The following is a 22924-nucleotide window of genomic DNA, read 5'->3' as shown; positions in this document are numbered from 1 at the left end:
CTGATTGAAAAGGAAAGTGTCCAGATTATTCACTGAAGGAGATTTTCATTTCCTGATACTCTTCTCAATATTCAAGCAAATGACATAGAATTAGCTAAATATGGAATGATACAATCTGCTTTAGCTGAAAGGCTAGAAGGGCAAGAAATAATCTAGTAAGCAGCCCGTGGCTGCTTCAATAAGGCCGTTAATAAAAGAGTGTTCTCTGAAAAAAAATCAAATATGTGTTTTCTCCCCTCAAAATACAGGCCTAGGGAGCAATGAGCCCTTAAGTTGGATTTTCTCCCCAGCATGGCATGTTTATGCTGTCTTTCATTGAAATTCTTAATTTCAATGTAAGAAAAAAACCTGAATTATAATTTTTGAAATCAAATAAACGTACCATGTCCTTTCATTAGCCCCAAGAGTTACTTCCAATTACTGTGACCAGATTTTCCCATTGGTGATTTTGAAAGAAACAATATTTGTATTTCAGTCAGAAAGCTGAGAATTGAATCATTTTATATAGATGCTGTAGACTGTAGCAGCAACCCAGAAAAGTAGGGACAATCCTCCCTAGACTGGGAGTCAAAGGATGTAGATTTAAGTCCCAGCTACTTAATTTGCTGATAATCATGATAATGAGGCAAATAATGATAATAGCCAGCATTTGTGGAGAGCTAACTTAGAAGCTGGCACTGTTCAAATGCTTTCCATGTGTTGCCTTATTTAATCTTCCTAAGAACACTATAGGGCCAGTGATATTATCATCCCTATTTTATAGTGGAGAAAAAAACGAGGCACAGAGAAGCTAACTTTCCCAAGGTCATAGAGCTAGTGTAGCAGGCACTGCTCACCCCAGATCTGCTGCTTCTTTCTAGGCATGTACCCACCTGACATGTCCCAGCCTCTCTTGCAGTAAGCAGGGGCCACTGGGACGTGAGGGACATGTGCCATTTCTAGATCAAAGTTGTTGAGAAGAGGGTGTACCTCCTTCATGCTCTTTCACCTCTCCTGGTTGCAGTCTACAAAGAGGCGTGGTGGTGAGGGGGATGGTGAAGCTTCCACTCAGTGGAATCTGGATTTGATTCCAGGCAGTGTGGCTGCATAGTCTGGCTTGGTTAAATCACTTAATCTCTTTCTTCATTTGAAAAGTGGGAATGATTGTCACAACCTATCTCTCCAGCCTTTCTAAGCTAGTGTTCTGAAGCCTCCAAATGAAGACCAAATTCTGTGCAGTTCCTGAAGCAATCTGTGACAGAAAGAAGTATGCTATGAAAAGTTTTCTGCCTTGGTTTTGGTTAATAATCTACTTGGGATAAGAGCCTTGCTATAGCGAGGACCAGAACACCCTCTCTGGGAGTCTCGGACATCAGCTGGGTTTCCACAGGCACCATGATGCTCTTTCTGCCATTGCCCACCCCCGGATGTGATGCCTTCTAGCCCAGGCCATCCCTTCTTTGTAATGTACACTGTCGGCTTTCCCTCTGGGGAGTTGGCCCTATTATATTCTCGGTTCTCCTAACTTCAGTCCCTCCCAATCTAGCTTTTGTCTCTTTCCCACCTGTCTATTGCTGAGAGCTTAAGCGACTTAAGCCACTTGCCTGATTTTTCACTCTGTTGGTATCTGTTGTGCCTACCTTAAAGGGTTATTGTAAGGATGGATTTAGGTGTATGAAAGTGTGTTGCAAATGTATGGTATAATATTAGATATCATTATTTTTAGCATGCTTAAATCTTTAATTTCCATGTGGAAGGTGGAATTTTATCTTCTCCAAATAGATATTAGTTGAGGAGATGACCCTAGTGCTTTTAAAATATTTTTTAAAATTTGATTTGGCAGGAAAAATTAATCCAAAATCTCTCTGTGCTGTAAGAAAGCTTTAGAAAGAACTGAACTGAAAAATGAAGGTGGTATGAAGGGAAGATAGAAGTATTTGCCAGGGATCACAATTGAGAAGTGTTAATAGCTGCAATAACACATTCAATAACAATTCTTAAATGGAGGCTGCTGGTTCCTTTGTGGTTTCTTTTATGCTGAAATATGGCACTGAAGTGAGCTGTTAATTACAAAAAGCTGAGATGCAGTCTTCTCAGTGCTGACTTATAATTCATCTTTGCTCTTCTTTGGCGAATGCTGTCCCAGAGCCAAACAAGTTCTGCCCAGGGAGTTGAAAGAGTTTCTATGATACACATTTTAGGTCGTCAGGAGAAGACTCTCTCCCACATCTACTCATCCTGGTTGATGTTAAAGGATCAGTTTTCAGCTTGTAGGCAAAGCAAATTCAGAATAAATGAAATAGAAATACCAGGATGGAACGGACACTTTTACTTGTTTGGGTCATTGCCCAATGAACCATATATATATAAACTTTCTATTTTGGAATAATTTCAGATTTATAGAAAATTGCAAAAATAGTACAGAGAATTCCCATATACCCCTCACCCAGTTTCCCCTAATGTTAACATCTTACATAATTATGGTGTATTTGTCAAAACTAAGAAATTAATGTTGGAATACTATTAACTCAATTTGTTAATCAGGGCTCTCCAGAGAAACAGAACAGATAGGATATATGGATAAGGGTGGATTTAGGTGTATAAAAGTGTGTGTGTATATATATATACACACACACATATACATATATATATATATAGTTCATTATGCAAATTGGCTCATGCAATTATGGAGATGGGTAGTCTGCATTCTGTAGGGTAGGCCACAAGTTGGAAACGCTGATGAAGGGACATTGAATTCCCCAGGAAAAGACATGTGTTGGAAACTCCCATAAAGCTGTTGCTGAATTCTCCAGAAGAAGCTGTCTGGCTGAAGCAGAGATAGAAATCTTTCTTTCTGACTTCTGAAATCCTCAGTTCTGGCTTTAGGACCTCCAACTGATTGAATGAGGAGGTTACTCTCATTGCTGAGGGTAATCTCCTTTGTTGATTGTAGATGCAATCAGCTGTAGATACACTCGACTGACTATATATGCAAATACTTCTATGAAATACCCTCATAGTAACAATCAGGCCAGAGTCTGCTTGACCAAACAACTGGACACTATAATCTAAACAATTAACCCATGAGCTTAAACATTGCACTCAACTATAGACTTTATTCAGATTTCACTAGTTTTCCCACTAATATCCTTTTCTTGTTCCAGTATCTCATTCTGGAGCATCAAGCCTCCTTAGCCTCCTTTGATTGATGATAGTTTTGTTATTCCTATCATGACTTTGACAGTTTTCAAGAGTACTATCAGGTATGTTGTACATTGTTCCACAATTTTGGGTTTGTCTGATGTTTTCTTAAGATTAGACTGGGGTTAAGGGTTTGGGGGAAGAATACTACAGAGGCAAAGTGCCCTCCTCATCACATCATATCAAGGGAACATGATATCAGTATAACTTATCTCTGGAGAAGTTAACCTTGATCACCTGACTGAGGTAGTCTTTGCAAGATTTATCCATTGTAAAGTGACTTCCCCCTCCTTTCCATAGTCTATCCTTCAGAAGCAAGTCATTAAATCAAGGGGAAAAGGGAATTAAACACCATCTTCTTGATGGTGGAGTATTTCCATAAATTATTTGGAGATTTATCTCTTTTCCCACCTTTTTGTATTCAGTTATTTACTTATGTCAGCATAGACTCATGGGTATTTATTTTCTACTTTGGCTTATAATCCAATGCTATGTTATTTATTTCATTGCTCAGATTATTTCAGCTTTGCCCATCAGCAACTCTTTAAGTTTGGCTCCTGTGTCACTCTGACACTCCCCCACATATTTTTTTTTAATTTTTATTTTTTTAGCACTTTCTGCTACTACAAGATGCTCCAGGCTAACCTGCATTTTCCCTGCCCCCAAACCAGTCATTTATTCAAGAAGCCTTGGTTCCTTCTATTGGAGAATGCATACTTATAGCTAATACTACTTTTGAAGCATTCACAGTGTTCTCTGAAGAGAAAACTAGTCCACAGTGGATCCACTTTGGGTCCAGACTGATAGAATTAAATTATGGCAGTATCAAATGGTCCTTCAAGGGGCTTCACAGCATGGCCACAGGATTTGCTATTGTGTGTGAGGTGACAGGGGTACAGAGCAATACAAATCCTTTTGTCCTTTTGAGGAATACAAATCACTCGACAGGCATTGATATGCCTCAGTCAAATATGCTTTTATGGTTATCTGTGGTTGTTAGCCTTCCAGAATTCTCTTAATACCTCTACTGTCAACAGTTGTTTCAGTAAGAAATCTCTTTCCTTGGGGCTCTGTGCTGTGACAACTTGGTTGGAAGTTGTTGTCTGTGGATGTCATAAACAAAGAATAGATTGGAGACGCGTTGTGGAGAACATGTACGGAGAAAGGCTGAGTAATAGTGAATTGTCTTTTAGTAGCAGGAGATGATATTGAAGAAAAGTTGTTGACTGGTGTGATGAAGTAGAAGATTTTGGTCCCCAGAGAAAAAGTTAAATCTACTACCTTTGTAGAAGGGTAACTATTGAGATACTATTTTTGTTGTATATACTTTTGTAGAAGATTCAAAGAATAAAAGGTTAATTCCCCACTCATCCTCTCCCGTGCCTCCTTCTACTTCCTTCACACACACACATCCACACACTCACACCCACACATGTCCTCATTCCTCACCCAGACACATAGAGTATCAGGTCTTTGTTCTTGAGCTTTGGAATCCCCAGCCCCTGGAAGGAATTAACAGTTAAAAGGGACTGGGGGCCAAACTCTGAGGAGCAAGTATTTAAGCTGATTGCTGGTAGGAGGTAGGGAGGGTATAGTCTTCAAGGAAGGAAGGGGCTGCAGTGGAATCCCTAGAAACCACAGTATCCTGGAGTTGCTTGGACTTAGGTGCTGGGAATGAGATAAGGTGAGGTGGAATGTGCAAATGTCAGCTTGTAGACAGCAGAAAGGACCACCAAGGAGAATGCCTTGGCCATAGGAAAAGAAGCTGTAGTGAAATAGCAGTGACCACAGACTGAGAGCTTTTGAAGAAGCTTTATGGTCTCGTCTACATTTCTAGGGAGGAGGAGGGACCCTGAAATGATGAAGAGCTTACATCAGCCTTGGTGGATGATGGATATAGATCAGAATTGCTTTGATTTAGAAAAGTAAGGAAATGTATCATTTCTTATACCAATGTAAATTACAGCATCTGAACTGGAAGAATGGCTATCATGTAAAATCTAGGAGTTTCCTAGAAAGAGAAAGCAAATTGACAGGGTTGTTGAGTTTTAAATTATCTTTCTAATTGAAGGCCCAGATTCTACCTTATAAGCCCTAGAGACATCTAACTCAGTGCTTTACACATAGTAGGTGTCAGATAATTATGTATGAGTATGGGCTGATTAACTGAAGGAGCCTATATTCCATAGAGAAAAAGTCATCTCAAAGTTGAAAAAGTGATGAGAGCAAAAACTAAATTATTTTATGATATTGTGAAATATGTAGACATGAAAAAAAAAATTTCTGAGAACTCTGAAATAGCGATAATTTTTCATTTGGGCATGGTTTGGGATTCTGCTTGGGTTGCACTTCTTTCAATCCTCTTCGGAATATATAGAAACCACTGGTGGTTTTGACCAGCTGTGAATCCAAGTTCTGACTTGAACAAAAACCGTTCAGCCATTTATAGTTTGCCCCATCTATCCCCATTGATCACATTTCCACAAAGAGGCAGATACATTTATAAAGAGCATTGTTGGTATAAATAGAAACAACTGGGGCTTGTCATAGACTTTTAAGAAAAATGATGTGTGAGCATTCATGGAACTGTTTTAGAAGTATTCAAGAAGAAAGTTGGAAAGAGAGCCACAGAGGAATTGTAACTAGGTAGAAAGATCTATTCTATGAAAGTGGGTAACTCATATGTGAATGTTGATTAGCTATTTAGTTTGCATGGACCAGAATATAGACTGAAACAAATCCAACTGAGTTAGGACAAGGGGGTAAGGGAGTTTGTTACTGGTTGTTCTTAAGATGTGTGAATTGAGAAGAAATTGGGAGTTACCCTTTGAGCTGGGAGATAAAGTGATCAAAATCATATTTGAGAAAGAGGAGTCTTTTAACTGACAGCAGGGGATTAAGAGCACTTGAAGATACCTAGGGGTAACTTGTAGGGAAGTTCAGAAAGGATGCTGCTGTAGGGAAATAAGCCAGGCACAAATAGGGCCTGGGTGTTAATAAAGAAAAGGAAGACAAATCCTCCAGTCTGGGCAATGTGAAGAATGAATGGCAGCTGACAGTGACTCAGAGATGAGAAGCATGGGGAACAAGACAGATGGTGGTAAACCCAAGAGATGTGGGAGTTTGATGGTTAGTGAAGCTGATACCAAGGTCAAGTTCATATAAACCCATCATGCTTGCTCTAGTGCCTGGCCACTGCCTTCTTTTTTACTTCTAGTTGGGTACTGCATGAACATGTGGTTTGGTTCCAAAGAAGACTGAACAACGCAACTCTATCAGTGCTCCTGGAAAACAAAATGAATCCCTTATGACAGTCAGGAGATGCTCTCTCTGTGTATATATAAAACAGAAAGACTACTTATGAATAGTAGTAAAAACACCATGGGGTATGACTCTAAGAAATAAAAGGGCCAGCTGTTTTTGTGGGAAGAGTGCTAGACCCGATATTCAGATCTGTGAATTCTAGTCCCCTCTCTGCCTTAACTGCTTGATCTCTGTTTCCTAAATTTCCCCTTCTTTCTGTCTACAAATAAGGAAGCTACTATTTAAATTTTTATTTCTATTTTTTAGTAGCTATCCTTAAATTTTAAAATTCATACTTGTTAATTTTGTCTAAAATTAATGAGTATCCCCACCTTTGCAGCCGGCACTGTTCATAACTAACCCAAAGGCCAGTCCTCATCCTTCCTTCCAGACTCTGCAGACTCTGCCTCCCACTAAGGTGTTGAAAATGCCAGATACTCGCTTTGGCTGCCTGCCTTCCATTAAGAACACAAGCAGATGACAGAATCCTCGCCCATGGGACTAGGGGTAAGTCTGCTGGTGGGAAAGGTTTCCCACCTGGAAATAAGAGACATGTAGGAGAAAGGCCGCTGTTCTCCTCGCTGCCACTCTTCTTCAGACAGAAATGGTACATCCGCAGCAGCCATTTGTGACCAGGCGGGGACAGGTCAAAGGACCAAGTAAGTACCCTGAGGACTGGGGATGGAAATTCAGAAGGTGCCTGGATCCTTGGTGTTATCCATGAACTACTGAACACAACCTTAAATTGCCTAGCTAGGAAGCTTTAGTTGGATATCTTGATTTTTTGACCCAAAAGTATCCTAGATGATACAATTCACTTTCTGAAAAATAAATACAAACATTATAAAACAGAAACAATTCAAACCCAACTTCAACATACCCTCATTAAACCTATCAAACTACCCCTCTGTGTATTAGTCTGCTTCCCTCCTGTTAGAGTGGATGAAATGTCCGTGTTCCTGTACAAGGACTACCCCTCCTTTTGTGCACAGAGTCCATCCTCTTCAGCTTACTCAGCGATATCACACCCTCTCTTCTCCTTGTCAGCTGTTTCTCTCTTCTGACTATTACCATCAGCACACACATATGGGGTAATGTCTCCCATTTAAAACTAAACAGATCAAAACAAAACAAAATAATGAAAATCTTCTTGACTCTACCTCTCAGTCCAGTTGCCACCCCATTCCCTTGCTGGCCATTACACAAAAATACTTTGAAATATTTCTCCATACTTCATATTCTCCATTTACCTTCCTCCCATTCTCTTTTGAGCCCACTGCATTCAGGCTTTTGTCTCTCCCATTCTTCAGGTATAATTATCAGTCAGCAAAGACCTCAATGGCCAATTTTCAGTCCACATTTTATTTAGTCCATTAGGAGCATTCTCTCTTTGAAACATTATTCACTTGACTTTCATAACTTTCTCTCTCATTTCTCTTCCTACATACTGCATCTCCTCCTCAGTTTCCTTTGTTGGTCCTTTCTCAACTTCCTGACCACTAAATGTTGGAGTCTTCAGAACTCTTCTATTTTCTCTATGTTTCCTTAGTGATTTTATTCAATTAACATCTATTGCTATTATGATGAGTCCCAAATATCTCCACCCAGAACAACAGCTCAGCAAATCTGGCTCTCCAGTTGCCTTCTAGCTTTGGATGCTTAATGGGTTTCTCAAATTTAGCATTTTCTAAAACTGTACTCTTTATTTTCCTCTTAGAACTGCATCTCTCATTCCTTTTCTCATCTCGGTTAATGGCACCTCCATTATTCCAAATGCTCCTGCCAAAAATCTTGGAGTCGTCTTTGATCCATTTCTTTCATTAATATTCTAGATCCAATCCATCAGCAAACACCTCTTGGTTCTACTCTACTGCTACTTCCTTATCCAAGCCACAACCTGCATTATTGTAGTAGATTCTGTATCCATTAAAGGTTAAATCTCGTTAGGAGGAACTTGCTCACAAAAGTACCCCTTTCTTGAACTAAGATTATTCAGTTAGTAAAAGGGGCTTAATACCACAACTAAATCATGGAACTAACTGGATGTAAGATCTCTTTCCCAGCTTATACACAACAAGGATTTTTGATTGCTTCTCTGTCCTAACACCTTTATTCTTCTCCACCTTTGTGAGTGGCAGCAACAACTGTAGGCCTGCTCCTCATTCCTGCTGAAACTTTGTTCCTAATTCTTAACATTGTGCCGCAGGAGGGACACATGACATCCTGCTTCTCTTTCTACTTATACAGTGTTACGAAGGGTGCTGCTGGAGACTGCCTTGGTCCAGCCTTCCTATCCCCACCTTTAGTAAACCCGAGGGGCTCGGAAATGGTAGGAGCAACGGGCAGCTATAACCTGACCCTGGGTTGGCCCCTCACAGAGCTGAATACTGTGGCACTGATTAAATATTCACAATCCATACCCCAGTTTAAAACAAACAGAGGCAATCTTTCAGACCATCTAGTGGGTCTGCCTTACAAGGGGAGAATGACTTTCCTGCTTCATTAAACATTTAGGCTATTTCTTGGCATGGTGCAGCTGCCTGTCTTCATGACAGCAAACAGAGTGCAGCAGTGCAAACACCCTTTTTAGTGCAGAAAAATTTCCACCATATTCTTATTGAGGATCTTTGGCAAAAGTGACAGGCGAGGGGGATGGAAGCATCAGGAAGATGACTAAAGTACTCTAATTCCCATAAAATTGGCATGTCCTTCCCAAGAAACAAGTGTTAGAGCTTTCAAATATGTAGGATGCTTGATGATAGCATTACTACCATGGATTTCAGTTTTGAAATGCATTCTTTCCTGCTCTGTGGTCTTGCTGAAAGCACAAGAGATTTCTAAGAGCTTAGCTAAAACCTCTTATAAACTTGTACTAATAGTCATAATAATGATGATTTAAAAGCCACTAAAAATTTCAGTTCTTCTTTTATCTTCAACTGGTTCCCTTGTATATGGAGTTTTTTGGGCTTCCTAAATTTTTACCATCATTATTATTTTGTCATATTAATTGTGTTAAGAGCATTTTTTTACTTTGGTTGTCAACTGCTGCTTTTGTAGCATAGACTCAAACTTCCCTAAGTGTCGAGTGCACTGGAAATTCAAAGAGCTGGTTCTCCTTCTAGACTCATGAAATAATACAGAAAATAGTAACTTATATATCTGTAAAGTGCTTTAAAATTGTGTTCGCAACTTTTAAAAAATGTATGAGACAACTTTTCATTTCTTCTCCCACTATTAAGACTTTACAAGGAAAACTTGAAAGATATCAAATATTAATTCACTTTATGTTTTAGTTTGCTAATGCTGCCAGAATGCAAAACACAAGAAATGGATTGGCTTTTAATAAATGGGGTTTATTTGGTTACACAGTTACAGTCTTAAGGCCATAAAGTGTCCAAGGTAACGCATCAACAATCGGGTACCTTCACTGGAGGATGGCCAATGGCTTCCGGAAAACCTCTGTTAGCTGAGAAGGCACGTGGCTGGCGTCTGCTCCAAAGTTCTGGTTTCAAAATGGCTTTCTTCTGGGACGTTCCTCTCTAGGCTGCAGCTCCTCAAAAATGTCACTCTTAGTTGCACTTGGGATATTTGTCCTCTCTCAGCTTCTCCGGAGCAAGAGTCTGCTTTCAACGGCCGTCTTCAAACTGTCTCTCATCTGCAGCTCCTGTGCTTTCTTCAACGTGTCCCTCTTGGCTGTAGCAAGCTCGTACCTTCTGTCTGATCTTATATAGTGCTCCAGTAATTTAATTCAGACCCACCTTGAATGGGTGGGCCAACACCTCCATGGAAATTATCCAATCAGAGTCATCATCCACAGTTGGGTGGGGCACATCTCCATGGAAACACTCGAAGAATTACAATCTAATTAACACTGATAGGTCTGCCCACACAAGATTACATCAAAGATAATGGCGTTTGGGGGGACATAATACATTCAAACTGGCACACTTTAAATATAAGATCTTAAATTATTTTGTTTCCTTTCTGCTTCCTCGTCCTCCCATTTAGTAAGACTCTATACACCTTTCTTTGCATCGCAACCTCCTCCTTGTGTTCCCATAGAATGAACTTCAACATCCTTTGCTTATTCAGAGAGTATGTGCTGCTCTACTGTTTGCTCAAACTCTACTTTGGGGCAGGGACCCCTCTTCTGGTTTTAACTTTGATTTGTCATGTACAGCATTTCACAGGATAATTCTGCTTTGGCCTAATTCTGCTTCCTGCTAATTCTTAAAAATCATTTAGTAATGCAATTTTCAAGCTGACTCCCACTTCAGAGATTGTCTAATCTAAATTGCTTATTTTATAGATGTGGAAACAGAGGTCCAGATAGGTAACATGCATTGCCTGAGAATTCAAGTCCATCTCAATTTTCTTAATCTATGTTTGTCCCATGGAACAAGATTTTCCTGTTTGTCTCAGACCCTTGGCCTTTACAAGCCTCCACTTTGCTCCATTGACCATGACTTTTCCAGGGCATGCCGTTCTGGGTTGTATATCTTTTCTCCCTCTGTAGCGTAGTTCTCCAACTCCAATAGCCCATCGGTTTGGGCAGGGGGGTTTGACCCTGGACACCTAGATCTTGTTGTCTTTAATTCATTAAATCAAGAAGCAATCATGTATACATAATGCCCGACTTCCTCTGATGGTTCATCCAGAAATGTTTTCTGAAACTCTGTCCTTTTATGGTAGAGTTAGCTATAATAAGCTTTCCATCCATCAGATCTCTGTATCTGGTCCTGTGAGCCATGTATAACTAGTGCACAAGAAATCTGACACCAAGAATCTTCTTGGTTTAAGTTTATCCTGCTTCCTTCCATTAACATCCAAATTTACCATTTATATTTTATCCTTTCTACTTTATCTTTGCTTCACAGATTTTTTCCCCCATATTCTTTCCCTTTAAAGTATGTTACAAGAACTCTCAATAGCCCTGCTGGGAAAGTCACAGACACACTCAGTAGCCACTTCCTAGCCCTTGCCTACTCTCCTCCTTTTCTCCTCTTGCTGGTTTGCATGCAGGTGTTTGGTGTGTTTCCATTTGTACTTGTTTGCGTGAAAGTGTTTGGTATGTTTTTTATTTCACAAAAGACCGCAAGCAGCTTGGGGGAGATGTTAAATCTTAACCAGCCCCAAATGCTTCTCAGGGCACAGAGGTTGCTTGATGAATGCTTTTTGCTCATTCATGGGACCCCTTCCCCTGGAGTTTATAAAAACCCAACAGTCAGGCAGCATAAGTGTCCCTCATCTCTGACGTGGAACTGGACATGTGGAACTGCCAATCCCGACATGAGCAGGTGGCTTCCCCAGGGCACCAGCCAATGGGATCTCTTCCCCTGCCCTTATGGACACTTCATGCTGTAAGAGTAGTAAAGCATTCATATGCTGAAAGCCTCTGTTGTGCCTGAGCCTGTATTCCCATGACATACCATGTAAGCAACTTGCTTCACAGGCTTATCCTCCACATACACAACTTTTAATAAAATCTCATTTCCCTGCTTTCTTTCATGGCTTTGCATTTTACTTTGTTGATTCTTGCTCCAGATTCTCTCAATGATCAGATTTGAATGATATGCTGGTTTGAAACTATTATGGATCCCAGAAGAACCATAATCTTTAATCCAATGTTGTTGGGTAGAATCTTTTGATTATGTATTTCCATGGAGATGTGACCCTGCACATTCCAGGTGGGTCTTAATTAGATCACTGGAGTCCTTTAAGAGAGCTCACAGAAACAAGGAGCTCAGAGAACCAAGAAGAGAGACATTTTGGAGAGAAGCTAAGAGCCAACACAGACCCAGATGCTTGGAGATGCTTGGAGATACAGACAGAAAGACATTTGGAGATACTAAGCTAAGAGATGAAGCCCAGAGTTTTCCCCAGAGAAGCTAAGAGAGGACCCCCAGACGCTTAGAGAGAAATGCCCTGGGAGAACAAACAAAGATGCACAGGAGCTGAGAGAGAAAAGCTAAGAGACACAGAAGCCCAGAGACATTTTGGAGAAAGTCATTTTGAAACCAGAACCTGGGAGCAAAGGACCAGTTAATGCCAGTCATGTGTCTTCCCAGCTAATAGAGGTGTTTTGGACACCATCAGCCTTTCTTCACTGAAGGTAACCCCTTGTTGATACCTTAATTTGGACATTTTCACTTCCTTGGAACTGTTAATTTGTAACCTAATAAATCCCCTTTATAAAAGTCAATCCATTTCTGGTATTTTGCATAATGGCAGCTTTAGCAAACTGGAACAAATGGCAAGCCCGAACAATTTATTCATTTGCACTGAGACATAAAACACCCAGAATCAGTGTCCCCTTCTCTGGACAGGACTAGCTAAACCTCACACACCTGGCCCCTTGATTCACCTTTTCCTAGATTTCAGCCTGAAAAACCTAAGTTTCCTAAGCCTATTACACCTCCCTGTCAGATACGGTACAATGGAGTGAAGTACAATATTCTCTGGCCATATCCCAGGGCTAGAGCTGTGCTCTGGTTACCCTGATAGGGCTTTGCTGGCACCCAGAATATACTGTGAAATAAGAGGTCCTCAGTGTCCCTTCGAGTAGATCTAATTTAATTTTCAAGTCCCTGGAAACATTTTTATGACAAGTATTTGTGCTGCTTATTTTAAATTGTGTTTGACTTCTCCTATTATGTTTATTGCTTCTCTCCAAAGGTGCCTTTTCTCATTCTTAACTCCCTCATCTCTTCTTGCAAAGATTTATCCCAAGTTTATCAAATACACAATTGTTTCTGGCTCCTCTGCTTTTCACTCCATGCCTTTTTCTATTCTTGTCTTTGTGGCCAGGTTTTCCAAAACACTTAGAAATGTCAGTGATCTTCATAATATTCTCCCTATTTGCATTACAATTAACCCCTGCCATGCTCCTGTTTCACTGTGCTTCTCTTCTTTTGGTCTTTGCTTCCTATAGTCTCTCTTCCCTGCCCTCCATCTGGATAAAAATAGTGGGGACAAAGAGTGTGCTCTCAAGTTTCATTGTACCATAGCAACCTTACCCCCCACTTATCTGGTTTCCAAAGAACACACCCATTCTCGGTCAGCATCTTAGAGCACCATATAGAACTGATTTCTTCTGTTAACATCCAGATCTCTATGCAAGTTGCTATGCTAGTTGTACGCTATGCTAGCTGTATTCTATTCCTGACTCCTGTCCACCATCCAGTTTCTAAACAAAGCTCGCCATACAGACGTGTCATTTAGTCTGAGGGTCTTGCTTGAACTTCAACCTCCTCCACTTGATCAGAAGGTAAGGTAATTGGACCATGATGGTCTGGCTCAAGGTCATTTTATTAGCAGTCATTGGGAGCTCAATACCATAGAGTTCACTTCTACAATGGCTGTAAAACAGCTCTCAGTGTATTTTCTAGTACACAAGTCATGTCACCTTTATGAAATCACATGGGAGGTGTCCTTTAACAACCACTATTAGCACTTCTTTAGCATTTTGTACCCCATTGTTTGTATCCCATTGTACCCGAATGTTTTCCATTGTTTTACAACTAATTATGTAGTTGCTCATCTCCTCTTTCTGTTCCCTCACTGGATTGTAAATTCATGGGACACAGGGGCCCTGACTTACTCATCTCTATGTTGCCTATAGAGTCACACCCTAGGCAGTTGAATAAAATGTTCGTATAAGGAACTTCACAAATTATCTTACAGAACTGTGATGGAAAATGTGCAGAACTTTTAAAGGTGGTGAGGAACATTTGGGTAGCAAAAGAGCTTCCTGTTGTTATGAGAGGTTTGAAAATGTGATTTGAGGTTCATACAAACAAGGAATGTATTGTTTTTTGAAATAGTATTTAAAGGAATGGAGACTCCATGTTTTGATCCAGTTGTCTTCAGATATACACATGACCTAATAGCAGGAGTTGATGTGGAAAAGCAAAAAGACTAACTGATGAGCCTACATTCTCAAAGCTCCTTTTTCTATCTTGTTTTTCCAAAGTTCCTAGTTTGAGCTTTTCTTTTAGGGGAACTTTTCAACCCTGTTCAGTTAGAAGAGAGGAATGTGAGATGGAAAGACAAACTGTCATAGGAAGAGTGTGGCATTCTAGAAAATTTGTATGTTCTTTCAAATATATTAAAGCACAGATATGCATTTTATGACCAGAAATATCTGTTTGCCTTGAGAGAAGATTAGGCTTGCCACACAGGAATACCAAGAGAGAGATTCAAGAGTCAGTCTTTGACATCTAAAATGGGACTTCTAGGTCTGCAGCAAAGCATTAGTTTTGAAAACCAAACTTTGTGGAGAGGAATTTCCTTGGCAGCTATTAAGAGCCTGTCTTGGTGGACTAGATCATAATAAATGCAGAGATAGTAGTCAGTGTATGACATAGGGTAGGTGGAGTGTGTGAAAGAGAAGAGAAAATTAGAGGGAGGGGATGCAGGCGGCAACATCCACGTGTCCCGACCTCCCTTCTTTGGGCTGATGTCCAGAGGAAGGGATCATGATAAATAGGTGGAGGCAAAGACAAAGGCAAAGGGGCTTGTGCCCTGCTGCTGCCTTGGCCTTTGGATCTTAAGGAGGATCACAACATCCTCCTGGCACTTTTGCCATGTGCAGCCCTGCAGGAGAGGTTGGCTAGACAGATGGGCCTGAGGTAGCTCCCACGGCAGCCCCCAACCTGCAGGAGGTGTGCAGGGAACCTAGAGGTCCCTAAGTGCCCCGCTGAGGAATACAGAGGACTATCAGGGGCCTGAGGTCAGGATGGAGAAACTGCAGAGGAAGGGGGTTGGCCAGCACGATGGAGCCTGAGGAGGATAGAATGCTGCCCCCAAGGGCAGAGTGATGGGCCCACTGAACCTCTGCAGCTGCAGTCAAAGACACAAATCAGACCAATAGCCTGCAGCAGAGGACTGGGCACCAGAAGAGGGTGGAGAGAAGAGACCAACAAAATGAGAATCTGTCTTTAGTTGGGTGTTGGGGAATGGTCCATGCCCCACACAAAGACATGTGCAAGTCCTAACTCCTGGTCCCGTGGATGTGTGAAGCCATTTGTAAGAAGGACCTTTGGAGAGGCTATCAGTGAGGGTAAGACCACAATAAATCAGGGTGGGCTTTAATCCAATAGGGCTGGAGTCCTTATAAGCAGAGGAAATTTGGACACAGGAGGAGACAGACAGGAAGAGAGATGGCCATGTAATGGAAGCAGAGCTTGAGTAGTTGGTTGCCGGCCAGCCACCACCAGAATGCTACAGACTTCAGAGAAAGCATGCACCTGCAGACACCTTGATTTTGGACTTCCAGGCTCTAGAACAGTGAGACAATAAATTCTTGTTGTTTAAGTCAGTTGGTTTGTGGCACTTTTTTGCAGCTGCCTGGCAAACTAAGACATCGGGGAAGTCATCTTCTCATTTAATCCATGTTTACACAGTAGCCCTTTGAGGCAAACAGTATTATCTTTATTTTGTAGCTGAAGAAACTGAGGCTCCTGAAGTTTAGGTAATTTATCCAAGTTCACCCAGGGGCTGATAGACTCAGGGCCAAGTTCAGTGCTCGATGCTCAACTTTGGCGGTTTTTCCCAGGTGCTTGCTAACATGAAGTGTTTTTTTTTAACCCCCTGCTTTCTGTTTTTTAGATGTCTTGTTTAATTTCATAAGCTGCCCAGAATTCTTCCAAGACATACACTTCAGACAAATGAAATGTAGGGTGGTATGGTGCTGTGGTAATGACTCAATCAATTAATTGCCTTTTAGTGAAAATGAAAAATTCCATACTATAAATTTGGCTATTGGGGAAACCCCTGAGTAGTTCTCCCAGTTGATTTTATGACTCATTCATCTGAAGCTTCTTGGCTTTGTGTTTTTAGATTCCAAACCCAAAAGGTAATAGTTAAAGGTAGCAGAATATTGAATTTTCATATCCAGCATTCTTAGATCATTTTCAATTTTTTTTTTTTTGCATATGATCGGGGTCTGTGATAAAGATCATATCCCACCACCTTTATTTTTCTCATGAACCAAAAACAGAAAAGTATTGTCTATGAGAAACCTGATTCCTTAATCATGATGTTGTCATAATTTATGTCCCTTTGTGTTTTTTTGAGAGTTAAAAAATACATACATTCATCACAAGAATAAATCACAAAGGAAGGGGCAGTGAAGGAGGTACCTTCAGGCTTGAGAAGTCACATTCTGAAGTGGATCCGACTCATTCCCAAGGAGCCGAGGTAACCATTTAGCCACAGGCTACCATGAGCCAATAATACTGATTCCTCAGCTCCCCCATCTCCTCTCTCTCTGCCAATATTTCCCCAGTACAGTCAGCTGTATCACCTGCAAGAACAGAAGTGGAAGGATGTGCACGTGCACTGTTAAAAAAAAAAGTTTAAGTGCCATCCTCTTATTTTGTTGGGAGATAAAATATTTGTTCACATCATATATTTAATGTGAATTTTAAATTTATTTGGTATAACATGTATTTTGCTATCTATTTAAAGAAAAGGCTGAAGATTACTGTTGGGAATGTCTCAACTCCCACAAAAGTATAGTGAACTTGATAGAAATAATTGTTGCTTGGATTTTTTAAATTGTTCAATTTTTATATACATTTGAAAAGACTGGGATGACTAAAACTTTGTATTTAGCACTGGATAAGCTGGTTTTTAAACTTGGCCCTAGTCTTAAAAACTGTGGACTGTACTTGGCAAATGCCTTTTACGGACACTGACAGTGTTGGAATCTTTACAATAGGACATAGGACTTCATATCATTATCCCAAAGGATTATATTCACACTGCTATGGAGTTAAATTTAACAAGTCTCTTAGGAAATAAAGTGATCACCTTTTTAAGAAAGAAAATGATAATGTCCTTGTTATGTGCAAATTCATTAGAAGTGAGAACATGCCAGGACTTTGTACTTAAGTCATTTTTAAAAAACCTTTAGTATAATGCAGTTTTTTTTGATTTTTTTTTATTAAATTCAGTTTTATTGAAATACATTCACACACCATACAATCATTCATGGTAAACAATCAACTGTCCACAGTATGATAACATAGTTATGCATTCATCACCACAATCTATCTCTGAACATTTTCCTTACATCAGAAAGAACCAGAACAAGAATAAAAAATAAAAGTGAAAGAAGAACACCCAAATCATCCCCCCCATCCCACCCCATTTGTCCTTTAGTTTTTATCCCCATTTTTCTACTCATCCATACACTAGATAAAGGGGGTGTGGTCCACAAGGTCTTCACAATCTCACTGTCACCCCTTGTAATCTACATCATTATATAATTGTCTTCAGGAGTCCAGACTGCTGGGTTGGAGTTTGGTAGTTTCAGGTATTTACTTCTAGCTATTCCAATACATTAAAACCTAAGACGTGTTATCTATATAGTGCATAAGAATGTCCACCAGAGTGACTTCTCGACTCCATTTGAAATCTCTCAGCCACTGAAACTATTTCGTCTCATTTTGCATCCCCCTTTTGGTCAAGAAGATACTCTCAGTCCCACGATGCCGGGTCCACATCCATCCCCAGGAGTCATATGCTGCATTTCCAGGGAGATTTACAACCCTGGGAGTCGGGTCCCACGTAGAGGGGAGGGCAGCAAGTTCATCTGTCGAGATGGCTCAGTTAGAGAAAGAGAGGTCACATCTAAGCAACAAAGAGGTACTCAGGGGGAGACTCTTAGGCATAATTATATGCAAGTTTAGCTTCTCCTTTGCAGTAACGAGCTTCATAAGGGGAAGTCCCATGATCGAGGGCTCAGCACATCAAACTGCCAGTCCCAATGTTTGTGACAACATCAACACCAGTCCAGGTGAGGATGTCCAACACATCTGCACCTTTCCCCAGATCCTCAGGGCTGGGGTGGGGGAGGCTGTAAATATATTTTTTATTATCTTCCCAAATTACTCTGGGATGTGTCACTATTTCACTCCAGCCTATACTAACCTACTGTATCTCACTTCCTATTCAAAGTTCCATGCAATTGTGGTGTTTGAACAAATCGACTGTAGAGTTGTACCGTTTAGAAAATTTAGATCCTGTACCAAATAGATATCTCTTCCCTTGGTCTCATACAGAAGTTGAAGTTTTAAAACACAGTCAGTTTCAACCTTTACCCTTTGGCCTGGCTTGCCCTGGTCTTAACCAGACCTGCTTCATTCATATCACTAATTGAAGTCTGGGCTCTTTTTCAGCTTTATTTTTTTTATTATTATTATTTTTTTTAACAGTGGCTGTATGCACTAATACTGACATTCATATCTGCTGAGCTCTAGCTCTGAGTTTCAGGTGTCTCAGAGATATGCATTGTTCCAGAGACCAATCAGGTTATACACTAGGGGATCAGCATCTCAAAGTTTAGAGATAGGCATTACAATTCAGGAATAGAGTTAACTGCTGTAAGAGCTTACAATCTAGGGACTATTACAATAATTATGTTCACATTAGACTATGTTCTAAGATTCAATTCTGCGTTTACACATTGTAGTTAGTCCATATTGGTGAGGCATTAAAGTGTTTGCCTTTATTTCTGGTGTACTCCACTCAAATACTGTGTACAGGATCCATTCACCTCGTTGTGTGTCTCACAGCTTCACTCCTTCTTGTAGTTGCTCAATGTTCCACTGTAAGCATACACCACAGTACACCATTCCATTCTTCAGTCAATGTACCCTTAGGTCAACTGCACCCTTTGCAAATCATGATTACTGCCTCCATGAATACCAGTTTGCAAATGTTCATTTATGTCTCTGCTCTCAGATCTTCAAATGACATACCTCATAATGAGGTTGCAGGACCTTTTGGTCCCTAGATACTTAACTTTTTGTGGAACAACCACACTGACCTTCAGAAAGGCTACACCATTCTACCTGCTCATCAACAGGTAGATAGGTACATCCCTCTCACCATGTTTTCTCCAACACTTTTACTCCTATATATATATTTTCCTACAATTTTATAGTTATATTCACATACCATACATTTATCCACAGTGTACAATCAGTTGTTCATGGTATCATCATAAAGTTGTACATTTATCACCTCAATCAGCACTTGAACGTATTGATTACTACAAGAAAAATTGTTTTTTTTTTTTAGCAATAAGAAAAAAAATGATAAAAAGAAAAATAACATATCATACAATACAATATACTAGTAAGGACAGCAAATAACACCACTACCAAGAATCCCATATTCCTCCCCTATATCCCCCTCACATATACATTTAGCATTGGCATATTGCCTTTGTTACATTTAATGGAGGTATATTACAATGTTACTGTTGACCATAGACTCCAGTTTGCTTTATAGTATAATGCAATTTTAAATAAATCTCCATTTATTTAAAAACTATAGCAGGCCTGCAACAGATTCTGGAAATTTGGAATATAGAGAAAATTTTTCCCATTGTACCCCCTAAGAACCAACATCATTTTGGTGTTTAAATCAGTGATTCTCCAACCAACTTCTATCTCAGAATCACCTGGGGAGCTTATTAAAATGCAGATCCCAGGTCCTTTCTATCAAATCAGAATCTCTGTGGGTAGTACTCATGGAGTTATATTTTTAACAAGCTCCCCAGGTGATTCTGCTTTGCAGCTGGGAGATTAACTTGTTCAGCCACCCAGGGGACATTTTTCTACCAGCTCATCTCGGAAGACCTATTATAGGCTTTGCTGCACAGATCACTCAGCCTAAGGGCAGTGGGAAGCCGCTAAAGGCTCCAAGCAGGAGGCGACCTGATAGTATTTGCTTTTCAAAGCCCACTCTAGAGTTAGTGAGGAGATAGCATTTGAAGGAACAAGACTTGGAGTCAGGAAGACAAATTATGAAGTTGCAGTGAAGCAAGAGAAAAGTGGACACATTTGAGGCATATTTAGAAGGTGGAATTGGTAGACCTGGTGATGACTGAATTTGAGAAGGAAAAATGAAGACATCTCCCCAGCTTGGGGAATAGGATAAAGGGGGGACACACAACCCTTATTTATATACATCTTTAATTATAATTTCTTCAAATACTTTTCAAAAAGTTAGAGTTTAAATATGTATTTCAATTTGGCAAAAGCTATCATTAAATAATAAGGCAATTTTCAAGAAGGGAAATAGTAACTTTAGATTGGGGACACCAGGCAGACACTATTTTCAAGTGGTCAAAGTACCATCACCAGGAATAAAACGTGTCATCACAACGTACCCTCTAATGGGATGCACTGAGAAGGGCACAGAAGTAACAACATCACTTCTATGCTGTTCTTCCCCCAAACGTATAACCTCAAACTAGTCATGAGAACACATTAGACAAACTCATATTGAGGGACGTTCTACTAAATATCTGACCATCCTCTTCCAAGGTGTCAAGGTCATGAACGGCAAGGAAAGACTGATGGCTGTCACAGATTGGGATAGACTAAAGCAACGTGCCAGCTAAACGCAACGTAGGAGCCTGGGGAAGAAAAAAGACATGAGTGGGAAAATGGACAAGATTCAAATAAGGTGTGTGGTTTATTTATCAGTCCTATAGCAACGATGGTTTCCAGGTTTTGATAATTGTATCATGATTATGGGTGTGCTGGTTTGGATGTATTATGTCCCCCCAAATGCCATTATCTTTGATGCATTATTGTGTGGGAAGGAAACCTATTGGTGTTGATTGGGTTGGAGACTTTTGATTGGATGTTTCTGTGGAGATGTGATCTCTCAACTGTGGGCGAGGTCTTTCATTGGATAATTTCCATGGAGGTGTGACCCCGCCCATTCAGCATTGGCCTTGATTAGTTTACTGGAGCACTATATAAGCTCAGACAGAAGGAGTGAGCTTGCTACAGCCAAGAGGGACACTTTGAAGAATGCACAGAAGCTGAGAGAGTAGCTGCAGATGGCAGACAGTTTGAAGACAGCTGTTGAAAGCAGACTCTAACTCCGGAGAAGCTAAGAGAGGACAAATACCCCAAGAGCAACTGAGAGAGACATTCTGAAGAAGAGCTGCAACCTAGAGAGGAATATCTTGGGAGAAAGCCATTTTGAAATCAGAACTTGGGAGCAGATGCCAGCCATGTGCCTTCCCAGCTAACAGAGGTTTTCTGGATGCCACTGGCCATCCTCCAGTGAAGGTACCCTTTGTTGATGTGTTACCTTGGACATTTTATGGCCTTAAGACTGTGACTGTGTAACCAGATAACCCCCCTTTATAAAAGCCGATCGATTTATGGTATTTTGCTAAAAGGCAGCATTAGCAAACTAGAACAAAGGGAGATGTCAGCATTAGGAAAACCTGGGTGAAGGGGCAAATTTTCTGTATATATAAAAATTTATCTCAAATTACACAGTTAAAAATGACAAGCAACATTCATTTTGCAACAATTAAAAATAACAGCAAAAAATATTTTTAGAAAGATATACAACTTTGGGATAAAATGCATGGTGCTTAAAATAACATGCATGGAGGCCAGTCTATATGTGAATGTGTTCTGTTTCCTGAGTATCGAATGATTTTCCTTCACCACAGGTTTGGACTGGTTCAGGCTGCAAAACCTGTGTTTCTCCACAACCTTGATCGGAGCTCTGAGCAGGGGCTCTTGGCTTTGGAGGGTTGCTGGGGGCAGACCCCTGACTGACAGGTGATGCTGCGGCAGCGTTCACGGAGAGCCAGAGGGAGAGGCGGGCCATCTCGGTCTTAAGTATCTGTTCCCCAGTATCCTTTATGGAACCCTAACTTCCCAGTATACCTACCTCCCTACCCTGAGCATTCTTTCCCTCTCCAAGTAAGTCTTAAACCCACTTCACCCAAGTGTCTTCCCTCACACGAAACAGCAAAATAGCTGAAAAGTTCAGGTGATAGCAAATGAAGCCCCTCTGTTATCTTCCCTCTCAAAACTATTTGCATTTAACAACCATCTTGGGCTAGTGAGAGGGAATTTTACACTCCGAGTGAAGAATGAACAGTGATAGAGCTGACGTTCCTTGCGTCATCAGGCTGTGCAACTCTTGGAACTGAGGTTGCAGGAGCCCAGCCCCTCCGATGCCCCCACAGGAATGTCAGGAGCAAGTGAAAAAGTTACCTAACGTTAACTGCCACCATTTCCTCTGGAACTTAGGGTCGTTGTTTTTTTTTCTCTCACAATAGTGATTTTATTAGATTAGTTGCTTTATAAAACACAGCAGATGTTGTAATTGTTAACATAACAATTTACCAAACTGAAGTTAACTGGTGCCGTTTGCTGAGCATGTTTTATAAAGGAAAGGAAATGCCAAAACCCTGTTAAAATTGTTCCATCTCAGCCTAGGAAAACTAAGCAGATTTGTTTCTCAGACACTTAAATCGGCAATTAAAACATCTGAAACACTTCAACAGTAGAAAGATTCTGCTAAATATAAAGTAGACAGTTTATGCACTCAAGAGATCCCACAACTTGTAATGCAGTAATGGAGAGGTTTGCTTTCTTCAGCTTCA

General features: G+C 40.5%; 1 pseudogene; it reads right to left on the bottom strand.

Moving 5' to 3' along the window:
* LOC119540551 overlaps positions 1–22140 on the bottom strand; it is a 33229-nt pseudogene extending 11089 nt beyond the window's left edge.
* Positions 22141–22924: the final 784 nt, after the last annotated feature.

This window comes from Choloepus didactylus, chromosome 7 (genome assembly GCF_015220235.1).
Source record: "Choloepus didactylus isolate mChoDid1 chromosome 7, mChoDid1.pri, whole genome shotgun sequence".
Classification (NCBI taxonomy): Eukaryota; Metazoa; Chordata; class Mammalia; order Pilosa; family Megalonychidae; genus Choloepus; species Choloepus didactylus.
The sequence above is the reverse complement of the archived record's forward strand: the minus strand, read 5'-3'. Positions and strand labels throughout refer to the sequence as shown.